Consider the following 9,618-nt stretch of genomic DNA (forward strand, 5'->3'; position numbering starts at 1 on the left):
GAAAAAAATGTATTGGAATTTATAAGTATCTTTTTGTTTTCCTAGAAAGACTTGAGAGTGAATCTCTGCTCTACAACTTACTAATGATGTCTTCGGGCATGTCACTTGAGTTCTCAGGTCCTCAGTCTCCTCAAAACTAATAATAATAATAATAATAATAAATAAATATCACATGAGTCTGTGCAAATTAAGTAAGATAATATATGCAAAATGCTTGGCATATGAGAATTTAATACATGGGATTATTATTGCATGATGGGGCTTCCTGGTGGCTCAGACAGTAAAGAATCTGCCTGTGATGCCAAAGATCTCTGTGTCAAGAAGATCCCCTGGAGAAGGGAAGGGCTACCTACTCCAGTATTCTTGCCTAGAGAATTTCATGGACAGAGGAGCTTAGCAGGTTACTGTCCAGGGGGTCGCAAAGACCTGGACATGACTGAGCCACTTTCTATTTCACTATACTTGATAATCTAATATAAAGTAATATTGAAATCCATTCCAGCCCTATAGGTCTATGCGTCTATTACTATATTCTTTAATTCCAATAAGTATAATTTGTTTGTGGTCACAGTTTAACATCTCTGAAATCAAATTTGCCTGCACCAAATAAAGGAGAAAGCTGGGAAACAACTGACATTGCTTGTCCAGCGACAAACTTGTGTCTGGCTGGTAAGTTTCTATGTACACAATTGCCATCTGAACTGAAACCACTAATGCTTATTGTGGGCTTCCCTGATGAGCCAGTGTAGAAAATCCACCTGCCAATGCAGGAGACTGGGGTTTGATCCCTGGATCAGAAAGATCTGCTGAAGAAAGAAATGGCAACCCACTGGAGTATTTTTGCCTGGGAAATTCCATGGACAGAGGAGCCTGGCAGGCATGGGGGGTCACAAAAGAATCTGACACAACTTGGCGACTGAACAACCACCGCAATGCTTACTGAATCCTTACTGTGCTCCAGAAACTGTCCTAGGAATCACACATATTTTCTTATTTGTTACTTACAACATCCTCATGAAGTCAGTGCCCTATTCACCCCATTTTATGAATGAGGAAATTGCGTGTTATACAGGTCTAAAGTCATATACGTAAAAATCAGTACTGGGACTTGAACTCAAGCACACATGACTTCAGATCGCCCATCCTAAGCACTGCTTCGTCCTTCATTGTCTATTTGCACTTGTAGCAGCTTAACTGTAGATCCCTAAGGCTGCTGAAGTTTGTGTCAAAAGGGTTACACTTTGATGCCGCATTGAAGAGAAACATCGTTGTGAATCCGGAATGCCTATCGCCTGCTACACGATGCGATTAAACACAGAAGAAATTGTCAATTCTTGTAAAAATTCACAGAGTTTCCAAACTAGGAAGAGGCTGTGTTTCACTAATTGCAGCATAATTAACACAGAATGTCCCTTGGATGACAGACATTTGTCAGTGTTTCTGTTAACTTTTTCTTTAAAAAACAAAGCAAAACACTGTTTGTGTGAAAAGAGTGTGCACAAAACTTCAGCACTGTTTGTGCAAGCAGAAGACTAGAGAGCATCGCTAGAGAACTGTTACAAATGTCAGGGTGGGCACATGGCGGGATGTATGAAGCCACAAAGCAGAAAGAGGCGCTTGAACATGTCCTGAAGTGGAACAACCTCTAGGAACTACTTCAAGTGAAAAACACAAGATATGGAAAAGTAAACAGCATGCCAATATGTATTAAATTTTGAAAGGAGAGGAAAATAGACATATATTCTTGTGTAACTGGACATGCAAAGAGCTTTTTCCTACTGTCCTGAAAGTGCTGCTGAAGCCCAAATCTGAACCAAGAAGACCCTAAGGAGCCCACATTCTACATTTAAAGAGCTGCCAGTGGCTGGAACCCACTGTCTTCCAGCAGGAGATTGAAAAGCCACTCTCTACCAGCCCTTCATCAATCCTGATTCTACTTCTCCCTGCCTATTCCCCATTCCTACCCATCTCCCCACAGACAAAAATATTACCACTGGTCAGTGGAAAGAAGAGATGGAGAGATGGGAGGAAAGCCAGGCTTAAAGACAAATACGGTTTTCTGAAAAGAGACCCATCTCTTCCCTCTCCCTCCATGGGAAGGGTTGGACGGGGGGAGTTGTAGTCTCTTAGATGCAAGAGCGAAGGGCTCAAGAGAATCATCGGTGAAGAGTGGGCATGCCTGCAGGGGAGGAGGAGACTGGCCGCCCCCAGATGTCTGTCACTTACTAATCTGCTCTGCTCATTGCCTGCTAAGCAAAGGAAAATGCAAATGGAGAGAGACCACATGGAAGGGGACTTTGGATGACATGGTGGAGGGCTCTGGGTGGAAGAAGACTGAAGCTGGGATCACCATGCTCACACAGGCCTTAACTTCCCCATCTTAGACTGAAGAGCACAAGCTGGCAGTCAGCTGGAAGACACAGCCATTGTCTGAGGGTTCATTCATTCCCAGAGGAGATGCATAGGAGCACTCCAGGTACCGATTCTTTGTCGTATCTACATGTTCTTGTTTCGTTGATACATGTATAATTTCTTTTGTAAAAACAGATGGTATTCTAGTCTTTATCTTTTTCCAGAGCCTAAACATTTAAGTTCATTTTCAGATCTCTCTATTTGTTTAGTTAAACCAAATCGATTCATCTCCTTGTTGGTTTTATAGGCTTAACTTTATTTGTTAATTTTCTTTGTATGTTTTAGAACTTTGATGCCTAGACTTATCTTGGATTGTACAGTCTTTTTCCTCTCTCTCTTTGCTCACCCCATTTTTATGTAGTGGTTTTGGAGTTGCCATCAATCCAGATATTAAAATATTGATGTCCCGGTCCCTGAGGTGACATTGAAGATAGAGGAGAAACAATACGATTTGTACTCTGATGTCTATTGCCATGTGTCACCTGATTTTCAAAAAGCTAATATATAGTCAAATCTGGTTGATTAATTTCCAGTGATACGTAATTCAATTGAATAAGGATGAATAATTTAAAAATGCTAATCAAAAAAGAAGTGGCAATTTATGTACTGCACTCCAAAATTTGGCAGACTGACCAAGAAATGAAAATTAAGCCCATGGGATTCTTTAGTCTCTGGATATGGAAAATTATTTGATTCAAATTTATGATACAAAAGAAGAAAAGTGAGGTACAAATGTAAAGATAAGTACATGCTATACTGAATTGTAAAGGAAATGTTGTGACTATTAAAATATCCACCCCACACCTTATGGGGGCTTCCCAGGCACTGGTGGCCAAGAACCCACCCGCCAGTGCAGGAGACACGAGATTCAGGTTCGACCCCCGGGTCGGGAAGATCCCCTGGAGGAGGGCCTGGCAGCCCACTCCAGTATTCTTGCCTGGAGAATCTCATGGACAGAGGAGCCTGGCGGGGTGCAGTCCACAGGGTTGCACCCCTATCATACAATCCTCTGGAGTCATAGCTTATGAGGGTGTGTTTGCATGCATGCTTAGTCATGTCCAACTTTTTGCAACCCCGAGGACTATAGCCCACCAGGCTCCTCTCTCCCTGGAATTATACTGGCAAGAATACTGGAATGGGTTGTCATTTCCTCCTCCAGGGGATCTTCCTAGCTCAGGGATTGAACCCAAGTCTCCTGTGGCTCCTGCGTTGGCAGGCAAGTTCCTTACCACTGAGCCACCTGGGTAGCCCCTTACGAGGGTGTAACAACAAAAATCATGTAAGATGAAAAGTGTATTTGAAAATGGCTTAGGAGAGCTGTCTACAGAAAACAGGTTTTTCGCCTCTAGAGTTTCCTCCAGTATTTGATCTGATAGCCTTCTCTTCGATTGACCACCAGAAGTGGATGGTTCAGATTTAGAGGCCACGTTCCATGAAATAATATGCATCTTTGAACGTTAGAATCACACTCAGTATGGCAAAATGACCACACCATGAAATCCACATGAAAACTAAGATCTGGTAAGAAGATGGCAGGTTCAGCTCTTTCATCGCATGCTCTCTCCAAAGCATGCACTTACTTAGAAAAAGGGAAGGCAGAGTGGCACTTGAATTTTCTTTATTGCTTTGTTGGCCTTGCACATTTCGTTGGACATAATGTAAGTGGAGAACATTGGTGACGTGACACGAGGACTGAATATGGTCAATCTTTCCGTGGCACAAATGTGGCAGGTGCTGTCAGGAGCTAAGATCTTATCCTAATTGCAAGCCAACAGCTTAGCATCCTCCAGGTTCATAGGTATGGGCAGAGGATATGAGACATCCGGGTCAGGGACAAACGGCTTTATTATTCACAGCACCGTATGCGACACGAGCATCGGGAACCAAATGTCAGGAACCCTGAGCTCAGGGAAACCAAGTCTTCTGCAGTGGGGAGTAAGCCTTTCTGTCCTTTGCTCTGGAGGGAAGTCCTGTATCTTCGAAGACCATTTGCTCTCCAGCCATCCATGTAAAGACGGTCTGGGACCAATAGAGTCAGCGCCTCTGCTTGCAAGATGTGCGGAGACGGAAGAGGCCCACGGGAGGGCAAGAGCTTATTATGCTCAGAGCACCGGATTTGGTGGAAGGGGAGAGTGAGTAAGTGGTTTGCTGTGGAGGAAAGAAAATGGTGGGGAGCCACACTGACCCTGGCCCCATTTCTAGCATAACTTAAACATTTATGTGTTTGCTTATTTTCGCCTGTGCTGAGTCTGTGCTGCTGTGCACAGGCTTTCTGGAGTTGCAGCGAGCGGGGAATGCACCCTTCACTGCGGTGCGTTAAGTCTTATTGCGAAGGCCTCTCCTATTGCAGAGCACAGCCCCCAGGGCTCGTGGGCCCCGTAGTTGGGGTGCATGGCCTGAGCTGCCCCTTGTCCTGTGGAACCCTCCCAGACAGGCACTGAAGCTGTGTCCCCTGCGTTGGCAGCTGGATTCTTAACCAGTGGACCACAGGGGAAGTCCTAGCATAGCTTTTCATAAGCTAAATGACCTTTGTCAAAGCACTTAACTTCTCTGAACCTCAATGGCATAATGGGATAATAGATCTTCCCCCATATAATTGTGGTTTAAATCAACTGGGAAAAGGTAACAGAAAGAATTAGTCACAGTATCCGAAATATTCTAAGCATTCAACAAATGCCCAGTCCTTCTATCTTTCCCTCATTCACTGATTTCCTCGGAATCAGATGCAGTTAGACCCCTGCCGGAGCCTTAAATCCCTCCCCCTAATTGAGAGGGAAATTCTTGGGTCCCTTCTTGACTTAATTAAGATACACGGCTTCAGATGTTGTACCTAAGCGACCCCAAAATGATAATGGATTTCACAAGCGAGACGTTTGCGTCCTCTGTCACACAGACGTCTGTGCCAGGACCGGGGCTACTGTGGCAGGTTGCTCGTGACAATTCTTAAGCTCTTCCTTGATGCCAGTCGAATATATAGTTTTCATCTCATGGCTCAAAATACTTATTCCAGCTGCCAAATCCTGTCTCATTCCAGCCAGCAGAGGGGAGAAAAAGAAGTGGATGGCACAAACCCTCCCTTTCATATGATCCAGAAGTTGTGCTTAGCACCTCTGCTCACATCTCAATAATGAGTCAGGTGGCCACACCTCGCTGTGAGGGAGGCTGGGAAACTTAGTCTTTATTCTGGGGAGGGTTGTTAAAAATAGAGGAAGGAAAGAGAGATCTTAAGAAGCAGCTGGCCATCTCTTCCACATCACCCGGCTTTGCTCAGGAGAGGGCAGGCCTGAGAACTGGGTTTACGCTCTGAAGCCACCGAGGCAAACACCAGAGCCAGCAGCAGGCCATGAGACGTTCCCATCAGTGTAATTCCCAGGGAGACTCTGAGTGAACAGCATCCCATTTGCCTTGCCCGAGTTCTGAAAAAGTTGAGCAGTAAAACAAAGAGAAGCAGAGGGAGGCCAAAAGGTCACCTTGATCACTGACATAAGGTTGGAAAAGCCACTTTTAGACTGGTACCCAGTCAGTTCAGTTCAGTTCAGTCACTCAGTCGTATCCGACTCTTTGCGACCCCGTGAACTGCAGCACGCCAGGCCTCCCTGTCCATCACCATCTCCCGGAGTTCACTCAGACTCACGTCCATTGAGTCCATGATGCCATCCAGCCATCTCATCCTCGGTTGTCCCCTTCTCCTCCTGCCCCCAATCCCTCCCAGCATCAGGGTCTTTTCCAATGAGTCAACTCTTCATATGAGGTGGCCAAAGTACTGGAGTTTCAGCTTCAGCATCATTCCTTCCAAAGAAATCCCAGGGTTGATCTCCTTCAGAATGGACTGGTTGGATCTCCTTGCAGTCCAAGGGACTCTCAAGAGTCTTCTCCAACACCACAGTTCAAAAGCATCAGTTCTTCGGCGCTCAGCCTTCTTCACAGTCCAACTCTCACATCCATACATGACCACAGGAAAAACCATAGCCTTGACTAGACGGACCTTAGTCGGCAAAGTAATGTCTCTGCTTTTGAATATACTATCTAGGTTGGTCATAACTTTTCTTCCAAGGAGTAAGCGTCTTTTAATTTCATGGCTGCAGTCACCATCTGCAGTGATTTTGCAGCCCCCCCAAAATAAAGCCTGACACTGTTTCCACTGTTTTCCCATCTATTTCCCATGAAGTGATGGGACCAGATGCCATGATCTTCGTTTTCTGAATGTTGAGCTTCAAGCCAACTTTTTCACTCTCCTCTTTCACTTTCATCAAGAGGCTTTTTAGCTCCTCTTCACTTTCTGCCATAAGGGTGGTGTCATCTGCATATCTGAGGTGATTGATATTTCTCCCAGCAATCTTGATTCCAGCTTGTGCTTCTTCCAGTCCAGCGTTTCTCATGATGGACTCTGCATAGAAGTTAAATAAGCAGGGTGACAATATACAGCCTTGACGTCCTCCTTTTCCTATTTGGAACCAGTCTGTTGTTCCATGTCCAGTTCTAACTGTTGCTTCCTGACCTGCATACAGATTTCTCAAGAGGCAGGTCAGGTGGTCTGGTATTCCCATCTCTTTCAGAATTTTCCACAGTTCATTGTGATCCACACAGTCAAAGGCTTTGGCATAGTCAATAAAGCAGAAATAGATGTTTTTCTGAAACTCTCTTGCTTTTTTGATGATCCAGCAGATGTTGGCAGTTTGATCTCTGGTTCCTCTGCCTTTTGTAAAACCAGCTTGAACATCAGGGAGTTCACAGTTCACGTATTGCTGAAGCCTGGCTTGGATAATTTTGAGTATTACTTTACTAGCATGTGAGGTGAGTGCAATTGCGCGGTAGTTTGAGCATTCTTTTGCATTGCCCTTCTTTGGAATTGGAATGAAAGCCGGGCTGTAAAGACCAGGGCCAGCTGCTTGCTGTTGGGGTGGGGGGACTCTAGAGCAGTCCCCTCCCAGTAAGAAGGATGATGCCAAACTGAGCATGACCAAGTGATCCCAAGTTTACCAAACAGATCAATCCCTCATCTACTCAGGAATGGATAAAGTAAGGAGAGGAGTCAGCAACGTGCTCAGAAAAACAAACAAGCGAAACCCTTCCTCACTGAAACCAGGGCTGGAGCAAAGGGATTCTGCTCTTCCAGCCATGGTGAGCAAAGACGGCGGCGTAGAAACAGCCTGTCCAACTCTCGGTGACCCCAGGGACTGTACAATCCATGGAATTCTCCAGGCCAGAGTACTGGAGTGGGTGGGCTTTCCCTTCTCCAGGGCATCTTCCCAACCCAGGTCTCCCGCATTGCAGGCGGATTCTTTCCCAGCTGAGCCACAAGGGAAGCCCAAGAATACTGGAGTGGGTTGCCATTCCCTTCTCTAGAGGATCTTCCTGACCCAGGAATAGAACTGGGGTCTCCCGCATTGCAGGCGGATTCTTTACCAACTGAGCCATCAGGGAAGCTAGAAACACCAGATAAGACAAAAATAATAGAGTCTGCAAATGAAAGACCCAAATGGCAAGTCGGAAACTAGCCCACACTGTGATTGGACTTGAGTCCCAGCCTTACCTCTTAGTAGCTGTGTGGGTTCGGATAACTTCCTTAAAGTCTCTCAGTCTCCATTTCCTTGCCTCTAACATGAGGCATTAGAGCCTATGGAAACCCACTGCAGTGCTCCTGCCTGGAGAATCCCATGGATGGAGGAGCCTGGTGGGCTGCAGTCCATGGGGTCGCTTGGAGTTGGACACGACTGAGCGGTTTCACTTTCACTTTTCACTGTCATGCATTGGAGAAGGAAATGGCAACCCACTCCAGTGTTCCTGCCTGGAGAATCCCAGGGATGGGGGAGCCTGGTGGGCTGCCGTCTATGGGGTCGCACAGAGTCGGACACGACTGAAGTGACTCAGCAGCAGCAGCAGGATCTAATTCCTCAGGTAGTTGTGAAGAGAAAACCAGATAAAGCATGAAAAGTTCTTAAAGAGCGCCTGATCGTCACCAAGCCCTCCGGAAACAGTGGCTGCAGTCATTATTTCTGACAGTCAATCAGTAACTCCTGAAGCAGTTCCTCCATATACATTGGGGGAGGGAAAACCTTTATCTGCTATTAAGGAATGCAATAGAGATCCGAAATTTCCTGCAGGAGAATAAAAATTATTAGAGAGAGAGGGGAGAGGAGAAGAATAGGAAACAGGCTCCTGTAGGTATAGCTAGTTTGAAAAACTGAGTGGAAAAGAGTCCAGGGCAAACTTGGCTAGGTCTGTCCTTCCTATAACCACTGTGTGTGTGTGTCTCTCTCTCTCTCTCACACACACACACACACACACACACACACACACAACCATAGACCAGCCAGTACTCATCCAGGGTCTGACATCACTATTCCCGGGAGAGGTTATTGTCTTTATAGATGTATTAGTTAGGGCAAATTAGGTTTTGCTGTGTAACAAATGACCCCCAAATCTCAGTGGTGTACAGCCACAAAGGTTTATTTCCTGCCACAAAGGTTAGGTCCATGATGGGCCCTACTCTATGTTGTCTTTACTCCAGGACCCAGACTGAGGACGTTCTCTCTGTCTTTCTCTGGAACACTGCCAGGTTTCATAGCAGAAGGAAAGAGACATGGCAAACAACACGCTGGATCTTCAAGCTTCTGTTCCAAAGTGATGCACGTCACTTCTTCTCTTGTTTCATTGGCCAGAGCAAGTCTTGTGGCCTCCCGATGACAGATTTGGGGCGCATAATTCTTCTCCAGGGAGGTTATGTAGGCGAGGAGAAATCCAATCTACCACAGTGGGTCTCCTCCCTATCCAGACACACTCAAACGCCCGAGAGGTAGACAGCCACGAAGTGCTGCTTATTGGCTGACCCTGGGCCTTCTCTGAGCCTCAGTTTCATTCTCTGTGAAGTGGAGACGGCCAGACTTGTCCTGTGCACCGCGCTGAAAAGGGGTAAGAATTCAAAGGCAATCACAGGTATGAGTGTGGCTTGTAAACCGTACAGTCCTGCCCTTCCATAAAGGGGTTTTATTGCTGCTGTGAGTCTAATAGGACAGATAATCGTGCCTCTTAAAAATCAACTGAGGAAGGGAGTTTCTGACGACTCTGAGGTTCCCTTACTGAGACACCTGTGAGACCCACTCAGGAGAGGCTGCCAAGTGGCCACAAATCACAGATAACGGCATTCGCCCATCAGGGATTCGCTCAGGGGCGCCTGAGGTTCAGACTTGGGCCCCTGTCTCCTTC

Source organism: Capricornis sumatraensis, chromosome 6 (assembly GCF_032405125.1).
Source record: "Capricornis sumatraensis isolate serow.1 chromosome 6, serow.2, whole genome shotgun sequence".
NCBI lineage: Eukaryota > Metazoa > Chordata > Mammalia > Artiodactyla > Bovidae > Capricornis > Capricornis sumatraensis.